The 16,976-nt window shown below is 44.2% G+C and overlaps 1 protein-coding gene across 1 annotated transcript in view; it reads left to right on the forward strand.

Annotated features, from left to right (window-relative positions):
- Positions 1 to 1,488: 1,488 nt before the first annotated feature.
- The window catches only part of elfn2a (extracellular leucine-rich repeat and fibronectin type III domain containing 2a), a 264,257-nt gene continuing 248,769 nt past the window's right edge, over positions 1,489 to 16,976 (forward strand). Inside the window, exon 1 of the mRNA XM_071389596.1 lies at positions 1,489 to 1,702. The gene's annotated coding sequence lies outside the window, so the exon portion shown is untranslated. The remainder of the gene's footprint in view (positions 1,703 to 16,976) is intronic.

The raw sequence follows: 16,976 nt of genomic DNA on the forward strand, positions 1-16,976 counted from the left end.
TATAGAGAATAGTCATCAATACCCACTGGGCACAAACTGGTTGAATCAATGTTGTTTCCACATAATTCGTCAACATATTGTGATGTGGAATCTACATGGAAAATACATTGGATTTGAAAAAAGCTATCGATATGAACTGTTGTTTTGAGGGTGACATTTCAACCACAGTATTATGTCATCATGGTAACCACATTTCAACATAGACAAACCTTGTATAAAATATGTTGAATTCGTATCTTTAAAACAAAGTCAGATCTTCAACTTCAAATCCACTATCGGGAAACACATCTGGACAGCGCCTCCTACTGGAGAGTTGATCTATCTACAGCTACCCATTGGTCTTCCATCCAGGGTTTTAACCAAGCCCTGCTGCTCAGCTATGACATTTTCACTGACTATTACCAATGTGGTATTGTGAGAATGATTGCTGAGTGCGCTCCACTTAAAAATGAAATAGATTTACTGTTGCTATGGAAGTCATTCCAAAGGCTAGGTTTAACAGAGCAAATGAAATGTCACCATACTTTACCAATCATATAACATCAATGATGATATTTAGGCCTGTATAACATTTGGGAAGTCATCAACAGCTGTTGTATCAATTCAATTTAGAATTCTAATAATATTGATAGTGATATAGAATTGTGTTTGGTTGTGTTTGGTTGTCAACAGATGTGAATCCAACATATAACTTATTGATTTGTAGATCAGCTGGAATTAAAGACAGACTAAGTCAGTGGCTCAGATGGAACTATCGAAGCAGTAGATACATCTCATTTAAATGTTGATAATAGGTTGCGTTGTCAACCAAACACAATTCAATATTACTTTGTAATATAGTAAATAGCCTAAAGTCAAGGCTATCTAACAAACTAATGTAACATTCAATCTTAAAATGAGTAACTTATCTACGGCCACATTTTGAGGTTACTGTAACTATACATGTATTCTTATGTAATAATAGTCTGTGCAGAATCTCGAACAACGTGTATCACTTGCAACATGTACTTTTAATGTGATCTCAACTGCAATCCAGGTCATTTGGTTCTGCTATTAGATGAAGTACAGTGGTAACACATTCATCTATTTGATAAATAAACACACCATCTGACATTGTATTCCCTTTTGAACTTTGCTGTGATTTTTTTAAATGGTTAAAAGTGAAGTGATAGACATTTGGGTGACAACTAAACCATAAATCAGACATTGTTTTTCCAAAAGGATATTTGGTTGTGCTTTTTGAAAGCATCGTGATAACACATTGGATTTTTTGGGGGGGTGAATATAGGTTGTAATCTCATTGACCAACGTCTCAACCAAACATGACCCAATTACCCATGTTGAAATGACGGGGTGTGCCCTGTGAGTATGCTATAGCCTACATACAGAGATAATAGTAACCGTTATTTCATGACACCATGTGATTCCATCAGTCCAACCGTCTTCTAGAGTCTTATCACAACGGGAGTGGTTGGCGATCCCCCTTATTCAACAGTGTCTCGGTCTCTCCTCTCCTCCGTTCTTGAGCCATCTCATTGCGCTTCCCACTCACTCCTGGCTTTCTCTCTCTCTCTCTCTCTCTCTCTCCCTCGCGCCTTCCGAGCTTGAGCACACGGTGCTGTCACGGGATAATTAACTGCCTTTTTAAAACGCTGCAGAACGGATCATAGACTACGTTTCTAATGGAAACCGCGATTTAAAGGTAGGCTACCGCTAATGTGTGTGTTTAAATTACAATATCAGCCTATTTTCATGGTGTAGTTGAATAGCGTTAAGACATTCCCAGTTGACTGTTTTTGGTGTGGAATATATTGTTTGAAAGTGATTCTCAGCCGCTGCGAAACAAGCACCTTTATTTGGAAAAGGTGCTGCGCGGTATGTTTTGACTGAGCTCTCATAGCAACTGGGTTTTCAGCAGCTGTCTCGCGCTGCGGTGTGTGGAGCGCGAACTGGTTGCTGGTGGAAGATTCTAACTGACAGCATGAGAAGGGACTGGTCCACTCAAACATGCTCCGTTTGGGTCAGTAGCATAAATAGCTTAGAAGAACATTGAGTGGTTTGTAGCCTATTGCCCGATCTGTACCCAAACCAAGCGGATTTAAATCAAGCTGATGGGAAGCAGTTGGTTACCAAATGCCTGTGTGTGTATTTAACTGGTAGAAAGAAAGGTTTCAAGAGCCGATTTGAAAGCCAGCTGTTGATAACGTTTGGACGGGTAGGGGATTAGTTGCTCCAAGCCAGGGGTGTCTGGACTGGGTGTAGCATACATGGACCTACAAGCTCCCACAGTGATGCAAAGGGTTCTGGGACGGGACGGTGTTGTGAGCAGAACTGTATCTGGTGCCAAAGCTGAGGCAGATGCGTCTCGCGGGCTGGCTGCACGAGCCGCATGTGTGTGTGTGTGTGTGGCTTCGTGATTGACGTGTGTCTTTAGCCTACACCCTCTCCAAAATATAGTTTATTCACACATGGATTCACCCGTTTATAATTGTAATAATAATGTGTTTTCGGAGGCTAATATGAATATCGATTTATTGGTAAGCGTTTCAATTGAGCGCTTCATCCGCACAATTACATTTTCCAGAAGTGACTATATTCATGGGAATGTGAGTGTATTTGTGTGACTGTGTGTGTGACTGTGTGTGTGACAGAGAGAGCGAGAGAAAGACAAAGACAGACTGACACCGGGGGTAGCTCGCGCCTTCACGGCTTGATTTATAATCTTGCAAATGCGCATGCAGTGACTGGCGAAACCTGGGGTCCCCGCTCGCGATTCGCTGTCACCTCGGCGGCATCGACCGTCAGACAGACTTTACCGCCACGGAATACTGATTGTCGTCATCTGTGCACCGGGACCGGGGCTCATGCACCCGTTAGCTGTTATCACCCCGGGTTGGGTTATTACCGGGGCAGACACCGTTTGCACAACATGACGGATGAGTGTAGCAACGATACTAATAATGAGTGATGCTATGTCACAAGCAAACCAATGGACCCTAAATGACAGTTTGATTTGACTCAAGATAGAACGAGTATTTTCCCGGAAGACTGTTGCATTCTCCAATGCCAGCTGGTTATTGTTCGGTTTCTTGTTCGGGTTATTTTACAATGAGTTGTACAATTTGTGTATCATCATCATCACCACCATCTCAGCTAAATAGAAACTGAATGAAATCCTGATACACAAAAGCTCCTGATAATATGTTATTTTCTCTCCATTCTTTTCTCTGCTAGTACTTCTCTCTCTCTCTCAAAATGTGTTAACATTGCCAAAGCAAGTGAGGTAGATAATATACAAAAGTGAAATAAACAATAAAAATTAACAGTAAACATTACACATACAGATGTTTCAAAACAATAAAGACATTACAAATGTCATATTATGTATATATACAGTGTTGTAACAATGTACAAATGGTTAAAGTACACAAGGGATAGGGTGTTTGTTCTTCACTGGTTGCCCTTTTCTTGTGGCAACAGGTCACAAATCTTGCTGCTGTGATGCACACTGTGCTATTTCTCCAAGTAGATATGAAAGTTTATCACTCTCTCTCTCTCTCTCTCTCTCTCTCTCTCTCTCTCTCTCTCTCTCTCTCTCTCTCTCTCTCTCTCTCTCTCTCTCTCTCTCTCTCTCTCTCTCTCTCCAACTCTTTGAATTCAGCTCTATGAGTCCTAACTATAGCTATGACGGTCTTTCATTCATACTTATTTCTATGTGGGCAGATCAGATCCACAGCTACTGGCCATGACTGTGTGTGTGTGGACATGAGTCACTAGTGGTCCACATCTTGTTATAAGGGCCTTATTAAACACGACCTGCATTTGAATTACGTCTCAACTCCACTCTGCTCCAGCCCTGAACCCACGCATCCGGTCGGGGCTGAGGCTGGTGTGTGTGTGTAAGGGATTAGGATGTGTGTGTGTGAGGGTAGTTGGGCTGTGTGTGATTGTGTGTGACACATATCTGGATGTACATGTGACGTGTGTGTGATGTCAGTGGCCGGGGGGCAGTGGTCCCTAAAGAGCAGCTAGCCAGCCGATCCAATAAAGTCATGATGTCAGTAATGATGCTATTACTGGAGATGGCCTGACAGGTTACACAGACTAATGGACAGACACACACACACACACACAGACACACACACACACACACACACACACACACACACACACACACACACACACACACACACACACACACACACACACACACACACACACACACACACACACACACACACACACACACATTCTCGCTCACCTGCTTTTTCTTCTGCCCTCTCCTTTCAGAGCACAGTGGTATTTATCAGTGCACACTCACACGCATACGCATGTACGCACGCACGCACACACACACACACACACACACACACACACACACACACACACACACACACACACACACACACACACACACACACACACACACACACACACACACACACACACACACACACACACACACACACACACACACGTCCTCCTATTGAATTTCCTTTCCCTGTCCCCAAACCGCAGAATGACAGATGAGAGAGAGAGGTCCCTAATTCTAACAACTAACACGAGCTGTCTGTTTGGTGTGTGTTGGTGTGTGTGTGTGTGTTTGTGTGTGTGTGTGTGTGTGTGTGGTTGCTTGTCTGGAGTGTGTCTGGAGTGTGTGTGTGTGTGTCTGTGTATCCGTGTGTCTGTCTGGTGTGTGTGTGTGTTACACTGCTCGAGTGTGTGTGTGTGTAGTGCAGTGTTGTGTGTGTCTGCCACAGCCACAATAATAATGCTGCCTGCACAAAGGAATTCTTATCTGGTCAACAAATGTTTATTTGCTTGTATTGTACCAGTGTGTCAGTCTGTCTGTAACTCCAGACAGCTAGGGGAGAGGAGGACAGAGTGTGTCAGTCTGTCTGTAACTCCAGACAGCTAGGGGAGAGGAGGACAGAGCGTGTCAGTCTGTCTGTAACTCCAGACAGCTAGGGGAGAGGATGACAGAGCGTGTCAGTCTGTCTGTAACTCCAGACAGCTAGGGGAGAGGAGGACAGAGTGTGTCAGTCTGTCTGTAGCTCCAGACAGCTAGGGGAGAGGAGGACAGAGTGTGTCAGTCTGTCTGTAACTCCAGACAGCTAGGGGAGAGGAGGACAGAGTGTGTCAGTCTGTCTGTAACTCCAGACAGCTAGGGGAGAGGAGGACAGAGTGTGTCAGTCTGTCTGTAACTCCAGACAGCTAGGGGAGAGGAGGACAGAGTGTGTCAGTCTGTCTGTAACTCCAGACAGCTAGGGGAGAGGAGGACAGAGTGTGTCAGTCTGTCTGTAACTCCAGACAGCTAGGGGAGAGGAGGACAGAGCGTGTCAGTCTGTCTGTAACTCCAGACAGCTAGGGGAGAGGAGGACAGAGTGTGTCAGTCTGTCTGTAACTCCAGACAGCTAGGGGAGAGGAGGACAGAGTGTGGCTGTTGCTTCTGGATAAATAGGGGTTCAGATGGAGCGGAGATGGAGGCCTTGATATTGTGGTCTAGGTCTTGGGATTTGAGTCTTGATCTGGGTCTCGTAGGCTCCTCTGTTCTTAATTCAATATTTGCTGTTGACAGCAGAATACAAAATCTGTTGGTGTGATATAGAGTGTATTGGGGAAAGGGATGAATCTGATGTGATATAGAGTGTATTGGGGAAAGGGATGAATCTGATGTGATATAGAGTGTATTGGGGAAAGTGATGAATCTGTTGATGTGATATAGAGTGTATTGGGGAAAGTGATGAATCTGTTGATGTGATATAGAGTGTATTGGGGAAAGTGATGAATCTGTTGATGTGATATAGAGTGTATTGGGGAAAGTGATGGATCTGTTGATGTGATATAGAGTGTATTGGGGAAAGTGATGGATCTGTTGATGTGATATAGAGTGTATTGGGGAAAGTGATGGATCTGTTGATGTGATATAGAGTGTATTGGGGAAAGTGATGGATCTGTTGATGTGATATAGAGTGTATTGGGGAAAGTGATGAATCTGTTGATGTGATATAGAGTGTATTGGGGAAAGTGATGGATCTGTTGATGTGATATAGAGTGTATTGGGGAAAGTGATGAATCTGTTGGTGTGATATAGAGTGTATTGGGGAAAGTGATGTAGTAATGTAGAGGAAAAATCATTGCCTTGCATTTGTTAGTGGTTATGAAAGAGAGGAGACAAGATGAGGAAGACCTGGGGAAATTGGGACACAGCCAGTGTCTCTGCAGGCTAGATGAAATAGATAGTACAAACCAAACATATCCTTCAACCTATTAATGTTTATGAGGGAAACGGAGACAAGGAGAGGAAGCAATGTGGGAGAATTGGGACAAAGCCAGTATCTTGAGGGACCAGTAAAAACCTTGTCGCTTTCCTGGCTTGACTTCCCCTAACTCTAAACACCAATCTGTGCCCCAAATGGCACGCTAATCCCTATATGGAGCCCTATGGGTCCTGATCAAAAGTAGTGCACTATACAGGGAATATGGTGCCATTTGCGACGCAGCCCTCTACCCTGAACACTAAAAAAACACTTCTTTTTGAGAGGAGTTCAAAGTTAAAGCTCAGAATCCAAAATCTTTGTAGCAAAACGACCAGGCTATGGTTCCAACGACCAGGCTATGGTTCCAACGACCAGGCTATGGTTCCAACGACCAGGCTATGGTTCCAACGACCAGGCTATGGTTCCAACGACCAGGCTATGGTTCCAACGACCAGGCTATGGTTCCAACGACCAGGCTATGGTTCCAACGACCAGGCTATGGTTCCAATTGATTGCTCTTCTCTCTTTCTCCCTTAATCCCTGCTCTCCTTCAGTTCCCCCTGAAGTTCAACATCTGAATCCACATCTCCACTTTAAAGGGCTGGATCACATCCGGCCGTGACTGGGAGTCCCACAGGGGGGCGCACAGTTGGCTCAGCGTCGTCCGGTGTAGGCCGTCATTGTAATTAAGAATTTGTTCTTAACTGACATGCCTAGTTAAATAAAGGTTACATCAAATAAAAAAGCTTGGTTTGAAACCACTCGGGCTGCAGTTGGAGTTTCTTCCCTTTCCTCTGTTTCTCCCACCAATCCTACTCTTATCATTTATTTACAGCTTAAACGAGACCTTGGTTTTGATAGTTGTTAAATATGTAGAGGGATAGTTTGCACCAGAGCAATTGTCTTGTTGCTAAACTTAACTGCATTTTGGATGAAGTTTGTACTGCAGGGAGGGAAAACTAAATATTTTCCTTCAGGGTATTTCCAATTCTTAAAAAGACTGCACCAAAATGGAATTGAACCATGAGCCCCCCTTCATGTTGGGTTTAAAAGCTGTGAATAATGATAAGTGGTTATGGAGGATAATGAATTCAGAGTGAAGTATTAAAGTGTGTGTGTGTGTGTGTGTGTGTGTGTGTGTGTGTGTGTGTGTGTGTGTGTGTGTGTGTGTGTGTGTGTGTGTGTGTGTGTGTGTGTGTGTGTGTGTGTGTGTGTGTGTGTGTGTGTGTGTGTTTGGTTAGCGGCTCAGGAAAAACCTTGACAACAACTTGAGTCACGACAAGAATAAGTTGTTGAATGAACTGTCCTTGTCCTTTTATTATAGAATGTGTGTGTGTGTGTGTGTTTGTATTTGACTGGGTATGTTTTATATTGAATGTCTCCGACTCACCTGATTAACCTGGATGATACCTGTGTACTCAAGCAGGGAAATCTATGCAGATTGTCTTTGTGTATGAGTGTGTGTGTGCGCATGTGTGTGCGCGTGTGATGTGCTTGTGCATGTATAAGGTCCCCACCTTCTTTAACCCAGTTCTGCCCCTCACAGTGTGTAGTAAGTAAGTACTCCCTGTCACCTCCACCACAACTACACACATGTTGCCTCTAGCTGTCTCTCAATAGGCCACAACGCCTGATTACTTTTGCAGGGTATGTTTGTAGGTGTTTGTGTGTGTGTGTGTGTGTGGTGGTGTGTGTGTCTGTGTCCTAATTATGGTAGTTGGGGTAATTTAACAACGGGAGGCTCATAAGAACGGGACACCCTGTTAAACAAGCCAGGAAGCCACACAGGAGGTGTGTGTGTGTCAGTGTTGTGTGTGTGTGTGTGCAGGTACCTGAAACAGCAGGGGATATAAGTTCCTCTGATTGGACTGCTTCATGTAGTCCCTCTCTTCACTGAGACACTGAGAGGTGAGATGACACCAGGAAGCATATGTGATTATAGGTGTTAAGACACCACACAGCACAGTATTTCAAAACTGTCAGGACACAATGTAGCACAGGTTGATTGGCAGATGAAAACTGTTATGACAACGCTAGGTAACACAATCACGGTGGAACTTAGAGCTGGTACAACACCAGGTAGCAGAGTGGAAATGTCAGGTAAAAACTGTTATGACAACCCTAAGTAACACAATCACGGTGGACCTTAGAGCTGGTACAACACCAGGTAGCAGAGTGGAAATGTCAGGTAAAAACTGTTATGACAACGCTAGTTAATGATGAGGCATTATATGGCTTGGCTAAGTAGCACTGTGACACCTTTAAGTAGCCCTATGTCATATTATGACACCATAACTAGCCTAGCACTGGGCTGAGTTTTGACTCTCTGAGACAGTCAGGAACCACAGCCTGACTGCAGTAGAGGACCAAGATGAAGGATGGATTGACAGAGAGAAGGGAGAGTTTATGAGGGTGCTGGGCATCACTGATGAGAGTTGAGGTGGTGAGGGGGTGGATAGTATGACTGTTTCCTCCCCAACCAGGGATCATGGCCAGTGACAGCTTTAGTGTGGAGACATTGTTAAAGTGACACAAAGAAAATGGCATGGATATTGACACTGTGTGTGTGTGTGTCTGTGCGTGTGCGTGTGCGCGTGCGCGTGTGTGTGTGCATGTCTGGTTAACAGGCTGACTGCAGTGTAGGTATCCATCAGCATGACACGGAGATTAGATTTTTCTGAAATTCTTTTCACAGAAATGACTAGCATAGGTGTCTCATTAAAAATCTTTGTGTGCGTGTCGATCTCTCATTATAAAAAGATGACTTGTCACCATCTTCGTCTTCCGTGTACTTCTCAGGTCAGACAGACAAAGTGGGTGTGTGTCCCAGGGGTAATCAGGGACAGTGTTTGGATTGGAGATGAGTGTTCCTGGTCTCTTGTCCTAAACTAACCTGATGTTACCTTAGAATGTGTCTTGGTCGTGTGGCTCAGTCGGTAGAGCGTGGCGCTTGCGTCAGCAGGATTTCTGGTTCGATTCCCGGGGCCAACCATACGTAACATGTATGCAAGCATGATGGTAAGTTGCTTTGGCTTAAAGCTTATGCAGAATGGCCTATATTATTGTATAAGAAAAGCGGGAAAACCCTTGTCCACCGGAACGTCTGGAGCAAGCTAGGCCCTTAACAGATATTGGTAGATGGATTGGTTCAACAGGCCATGCTGAGATAATGACAAGTCAACGGTGGTGTGTGTTTCGGAGATGTTTTATAGACGTGGTAATCTTCACAGTGGACAGCTAACAATGACCCTGTGAACATGCAGTGTGGTTTCAGTGTAGACTGGCTGCCACAGTGACAGAGAGAGACACAATCACACTTGTTTTCACACATCCACACATTAACTGTTCACTCACAGTGTGTGTGTGTGTGTATGTGTATGTGACCAATTGTTGACACTCACAGTCTGGGTCTGTGTGTGTGTGTGTGTGTGTGTGTGTGTGTGTGTGTGTGTGTGTGTGTGTGTGTGTGTGTGTGTGTGTGTGTGTGTGTGTGTGTGTGTGTGTGTGTGTGTGTGTGTGTGTGTGTGTGTGTGTGTGTGTGTGTGTGACCAACTGTTAACACTGTGTGACTTGCTGCGCGTGTGGTATAGACTAACGTCCACAGACAGTGAGTTGACCTCTATTTGACCGTGACACAGTGACCGATTAGCCGACTGACCGTAGCAACACTGACTTGGGGCCGCAAACACCGTATTCCCTAAATAGTGCACTACTTTTGAACAGAACCCTATTGGCCCTGATCAAAAGTAGTGCACTATATAAGTAATAGGGTGCCATTGGGAACACACAATATTTCTATCCCTATTGGACACTGTCAGTTCAGAAGGCACTCAGACTGAGTATACTGTCCCTGTCCATGGTGCTGAATTCAGCAGGCATTTAGAGAGTACTGTCCCTGTCCATGGTGCTGAATTCACCAGGCATTTAGAGAGTACTGTCCCTGTCCATGGTGCTGAATTCACCAGGCATTCAGAGAGTACTGTCCCTGTCCATGGTGCTGAATTCACCAGGCATTCAGAGAGTACTGTCCCTGTCCATGGTGCTGAATTCACCAGGCATTTAGAGAGTACTGTCCCTGTCCATGGTGCTGAATTCACCAGGCATTTAGAGAGTACTGTCCATGGTGCTGAATTCACCAGGCATTTAGAGAGTACTGTCCATGGTGCTGAATTCAGCAGGCATTTAGAGAGTACTGTCCATGGTGCTGAATTCACCAGGCATTTAGAGAGTACTGTCCATGGTGCTGAATTCACCAGGCATTTAGAGAGTACTGTCCATGGTGCTGAATACAGAAGGCATTCAGAGAGTACTGTCCCTCTCCATGGTGCTGAATACAGAAGGCATTCAGAGAGTACTGTCCCTGTCCATGGTGCTGAATTCAGCAGCTACACTAAATAACAGTGGGGAGCTCTCCATGGTCCTGACATATAAACCTCCTTTCCATGCTGCTTTCCCCCTCTAGTCTCAGATGTAAATAATCTCACTCACTCACTCACTCACTCACTCACTCACTCACTCACTCACTCACTCACTCACTCACTCACTCACTCACTCACTCACACACACCGATGTAGCTGACAGCTGAAGTGTGTGTTTGTTTGTGGATCTCTCTCTCTCTCTCTCTCTCTCTCTCTCTCTCTCTCTCTCTCTCTCTCTCTCTCTCTCTCTCTCTCTCTCTCTCTCTCTCTCTCTCTCTCTCTCTCTCTCTCTCTCTCTCTCTCTCTCTCTCTCTCTCGCTCTCTCTCTCTCTCTCTCTCTCTCGCTCTCTCTCTCTCTCTCTCTCTCTCTCTCTCTCTCTCTCTCTCTCTCTCTCTCTGTCCCTCTCCTTAGATAAATAGGTGTTGGAGTACACCTTAAATGTGTGTGCTTTATGCAGGACGTCAGCAAACTGTCAGAGAGAGAGAGCGTTTCAGCCTGTAGAAGAGGCTGTTTGCAGCTGACAGGTAGCCAGAGTGAAGACAATGAGCCAGTGGCAGAGACACACACACACACACACACACACACACACACACACACACACACACACACACACACACACACACACACACACACACACACACACTTACACACTTACACACGACACAATCTAACTACCATGGCTGAATAAACAGTCAACAGTACGCTTTTCCTCTCTCTCTCTGCTATAAGGAAGTGCAAGTGGCAGCTGTCCATGGGGCTGACATTCACTGAAGCTCTCAGTTGGAAATAACCACAGAAACATGTAGATTGACAGCAATGAGAGACGAGGACCAACTTGTCTCTGGACTGGCACTTTCTCTGCTGTAGAGCTGGCTGCTGTCCATGGTGCTGAAGCGGAACAGCCCACATTGAAGCTGTCCATGGTGCTGAAGCTGAACAGCCCACATTGAAGCTGTCCATGGTGCTGAAGCTGAACAGCCCACATTGAAGCTGACCATGGTGCTGAAGCTGAACAGCCCACATTGAAGCTGTCCATGGTGCTGAAGCTGAACAGCCCACATTGAAGCTGTCCATGGTGCTGAAGCTGAACAGCCCACATTGAAGCTGACCATGGTGCTGAAGCTGAACAGCCCACATTGAAGCTGTCCATGGTGCTGGACATACAAACGTAACACAGTACAGTATATTGTCTACTTTAGTTATGTTATACAGTGTGCTTTCTTTGTACTACTGATTTATGTTTGTTTGGTGGAGTTAGCTGTCCATGATGTTGAAATGGAATAGTCCATTGTAGAGCTCTCCATGATGTTGAAATGGAATAGTCCATTGTGGAGCTCTCCATGTTGCTGGAAATGAGATGCCATAAAAACATGTAAATGATAGCAATGAAACAAACTGTCCAGTGTTATAGGATATTTGAATGACTGTTTTGATAACTGGATGATTTTAAACTGTATCTGGAAGCATGCACATTTGGTCTTGTTTGTTTGTGTGTAACTGTGGTTGGCTGTTTGTGATGAAGTGTCCTTTGATGTGGTGCTGTTGGCAGTGTGTGTGTGTGTGTGTGTGTGTGTGTGTGTGTGTGTGTGTGTGTGTGTGTGTGTGTGTGTGTGTGTGTGTGTGTGTGTGTGTGTGTGTGTGTGTGTGTGTGTGTGTGTGTGTGTGTGTGTGCCTATGTCTGAGTGAGTGTGTGCTTGTCTGTGAGTCTATCTGAAAATGTGTATGTGTGAGAATGTGTGTATCAGACAGAATATGTTATGAGAGCGATAGAGAGACTCAGAGCAGACTTAAAATCCCAGCCAGATTCCTCCCTGCATTCCTTGGCTGCTCACAATGCACCATATGGACCAATTAGAAGCTGTGATTCTCCTCCCAGGGGGTCCAATGGAATATAGCCAGAGGCAGGGGGACTCGGCCAGCTCCTCCCCCACTCAGAAGCTCTCCTCTGGGGGTCCTCTCTAACTCCAGCCCCTTGTCTGGTCCCAACCTCCATAGAAAAGGGCAGGCCCCTGGTTCCCCTTCATGGCTGACAGTAATAGGATAAAGTGGGATGGAGTGGCCCCAAGACACTTATCTAAGGTTAGTTTGGAAGTTTTTGGACTAATGGTTGAGGTTAGGAGTGAGGGAAGGGTAAGCTGATTCTAGATCTGTGCCTTCGGGCAAGGTCTAAAATGATTGGACTGAGACTGTCTGTCTGAGTACACACACACACACACACACACACACACACACACACACACACACACACACACACACACACACACACACACACACACACACACACACACACACACACACACACACACACACACACACCAGAGTTAATGTGCTGGGACGAAGCCTGTAGACTGAGACTATTTTCTTTATCTGCTCTTAAAGGCCATGTTGCAAGTTAAAAATAGCCAATAGAATATATACCCCTTATAGATGGGAATACCCCCCCCCCCCAAAAAGCATTTTTTTTATTCTGGCTGCTGTAGAAAACAATTTGTGAAGCATGTGTACTAGTAAGCCATGCCCCCTCAAGGGCATGACAGCCTGTGATTTTGCCTGTGATGTCAGTTGCCTGTTCAGGTGAAGACTGGAGTTGACTGGGGACAGCAACTGGTGAAGACTCTGGAGTCGACTGGGGACAGCAACAGATGAAAACTCTGGAGCTGACTGGGGACAGCAACAGATGAAGACTCTGTAGCTGACTGGGGACAGCAACAGATGAAGACTCTGGAGCTGACTGGGGACAGCAACTGGTGAAGACTCTGGAGCTGACTGGGGACAGCAACTGGTGAAGACTCTGGAGCTGACTGGGGACAGCAACAGGTGAAGACTGGAGCTGACTGGGGACAGCAACATATGAAGACTCTGGAGCTGACTGGGGACAGCAACAGGTGAAGACAGCGGTTCTACAAACAAGTAGCTATTACTCCTCAGCCTGAAGTCCTAGAATAAAACTAGGATGATCTGCTTGGAGGTAATTCTATCTTATATGTGTACATGGTGTTTGTTGGTAAAAGGCCCAACCTGGCATTGTTAGCTGGCTTCTGACTCATTCATCCTACTTGAACTAGCAACTGGCAAGCTGTATCAGGCAGCTTTGGATGCTATGGGAAAACTAATAATGTAAGCTATATTTGCTAAGCTATCCATCTGATTGATAAAGATGATACAAATGCCATTAGCTAGCTAGCTAGATTGAAACTGCTGGGGGAAAGGTAGCTAACGTAACCTATCTCCCACCATCAGTCTGAGTTCACCACCGTAGCTAGCTAAGTGGACTGTAGCTAGGTTTCTAGAAACGAACAACTATATATTTGCTAGCTATAATGCTGACTATTGTGAACACTTTTTGTCAATGCATTGTTTATTGATGCACTGGTGATTGAAAAAGTTGGCAAAAAAAATGCCCCCCTTGATTTCACTGCAAACAGGCTGTTGTTTTGGTATAATTTGGCTGAATAGACCTTACATTAGGGTTTCATTAGTTAACTAAGTTACTGACTGACTAGGCTAGTTCTTCTTCATGTTTTTGGTGTTGTTGCATTTCAGATGAAGAGGGAGTTAGATCACTAGAAAGCAGCATGCAGACAGATCAGGACAGCATGCAGACAGATCAGGACAGCATGCAGACAGATCAGGACAGCATGCAGACAGACCAGGGCCCGTATTCACAAAGCATCTCAGAGTCGGAGTACGGATTTCGGATCAGTTTTGCCTTTTATATCACAATGAATATGATTACATTGACAAAGCGGAGCTGATCCTAGATCACTATTCCTACGCTGAAGACGCTTTGTGAATACGGGCCCGGGAAGAAAGCTGTTGCCCAATACCTTGCACAGCAGTCTTTCACCATGGGACCCTAGAGCAGGGGTGTCAAACTCATTTCATGGAGGGCCTTGGCTCTGCGGGTTTGGGGTTTTTAAGACCTAGACAACCAGGTGAGGCGGGTTCTTTACTAATTAGTGACCTTAATTCATCAATCAAATACAAGGGAGGAGTGAAAACCCGCAGACACTTGGCCCTCCATGGATTGAGTTGGCCCTAGAGGTATTAGTCAATGCATATGAACTGCTATTTGGTATTGTATTAGGATCCCCATTGGCTGTTGCAAAAGCAGCAGCTACTCTTCCTGGGGTCCACACAACACATGAAACATGACGTAATACAGAACATTAATAGACAAGAACAGCTCAAGGACAGAACTGCATCAATTTCAAAAGGCACACGTAGCCTTCATATCAATACATACACATAAACTATCTAGGTCAAATAGGGGAGAGGCGTTGTGCCGTGAGGTGTTGCTTTATCTGTTTTTTGAAACCAGGTTTGTTGTTTATTTGAGCAATATGAGATGGAAAGAAGTTCCATGCAATAATGGCTCTATATAATACTGGACACTTTCTTGAATTTGTTCTGGATTTGGGGACTGTGAAAAGACCCCTGGTGGCATGTCTGGTGGGATAAGTGTGTGTGTCAGAGCTGTGTGTAAGTTGACTATGCCAAGAGAGACTGGCATGCAGAGTATTTATATCAGCCCTCTGATTACAATGAAGAGCAAGACGTGCCGCTCTGTTCTGAGCCAGCTGCAGCTTAACTAGGTCTTTCCTTGCAGCACCCGGCCACACGACTGGAAAATAATCAAGACAAGACAAAACTAGAGACTGCAGGACTTGTGGTGTCAAAAAAGCAGAGCATCTATTTATTACGGACAGACCTCCCCATCTTTACAACCATTGAATCTACATGTTTTGACCATGACAGTTTATAATCTAAGGTAACACCATGTAATTTAGTCTACTCAACTTGTTGAACAGCCACACCATTCATTACCAGATTCAGCTGAGGTCTAGAACTTAGGGAATGACAAATACAGCGCTCTTAGTTTTAGAGATGTTCAGGACCAGTTTATTAATGGCCACCCATTCCAAAACAGACTGCAACTCTTTGTTAAGGGTTTCAATTACTTCATTAGCTGTGGTTGCTGATGTGTATATGGTTGAATTATCAGAATACATGGACACACAGGCTTTTTTTAATGCCAGTGGCAGGCCATTGGTAAAAATAGAAAAGAGTAGAGGGCCTAGAGAGCTGCCTTGCGGTACACCCCACTTTACATGTTTGACATTAGAGAAGCTTCCATTAAAGAAAACCCTTTGAGTTCTGTTAGATAGAAAGCTCTGAATCCACAATATGGCAGAGGTTGTAAAGCCATAACACATACGTTTTCTCAACAACAGGTTATCATAAATAATATCAAAGGCTGCACTGAAATCTAACTGTACAGCTCCCACAATCTTCTTATTATCAATTTATTTCACCCAATCATCAGTCATTTGTGTCAGTGCAGTACATGTTGAGTGCTCTTCTCTATAAGCATGCTGAAAGTCTGTTGTCAGTTTGTTTACAAAAAATAGCATTGTATTTGGTCAAACACAGTTTGCTAAGAGCTAGCAACAAGCGTATAGATCTGCTGTTAGAACCAGTAAAGGCTGCTTTACCACTCTTGGGTAGCGGAATGACTTTGGCTTCCCTCCAGGCCTGAGGACAAAGACTTTCCTCTCGGCTCAGATTAAAGATATGACAGATAGGAGTGGCTATAGAGTCAGGTACCATCCTTAGTAGCTTCCCATCTAAGTTGTCAATGCCAGGAGGTTTGTCATCATTGATCAATAACAATAATGTTTCCACCTCTCCCACACTAACTTCAAACTTGCAATGCTTTTCTTTCATTATTTGTTTTTTTATGCATGAATACGATGGCTCACTGTTCGTTGTTGGCATTTCCTAGCTAAGTTTGCCCACTTTGCCAATTAAGTAATGGTTTTGTGACAAATAAGCCATCTGATTTGATGACAGATGGAGTTGAATGTGTCTTTCTGCCCATAATTTCATTTAACATACTCCAAAGTTTTATATAATTGATATTGGCTCCATAAAGTTTGCCTCTTCCTCTCTGGTTTTATTTAAATTACACAACTTTCCCCAAGCTTTTATAGCCATATAATCTAGTTAGGCTATAACATAATGTATGGAAAAAATGTTTTGTGATAACTGCACTTTGATTTCAATTATGTTGGAAAAAACATATTTTCTTCTCTTTGAGATTTTTCTTAATGTTAAGGATCCCAACTTTGTTTTAATGTTTTAACGTTGGTAGGAATAAGTAGGAATACATTTGGTCCAAATCAGATGTTGAGTACTATATTTATTGAATATTTTCTATCTGAATTCTATAAATTAAAATGTGCCTTTTTTGTCTGTAATCAATTAGCTTAATTTCTCAGAGATTAAATTATATTT

The sequence above is a fragment of the Salvelinus alpinus genome, chromosome 2 (assembly GCF_045679555.1).
Source record: "Salvelinus alpinus chromosome 2, SLU_Salpinus.1, whole genome shotgun sequence".
Classification (NCBI taxonomy): domain Eukaryota; kingdom Metazoa; phylum Chordata; class Actinopteri; order Salmoniformes; family Salmonidae; genus Salvelinus; species Salvelinus alpinus.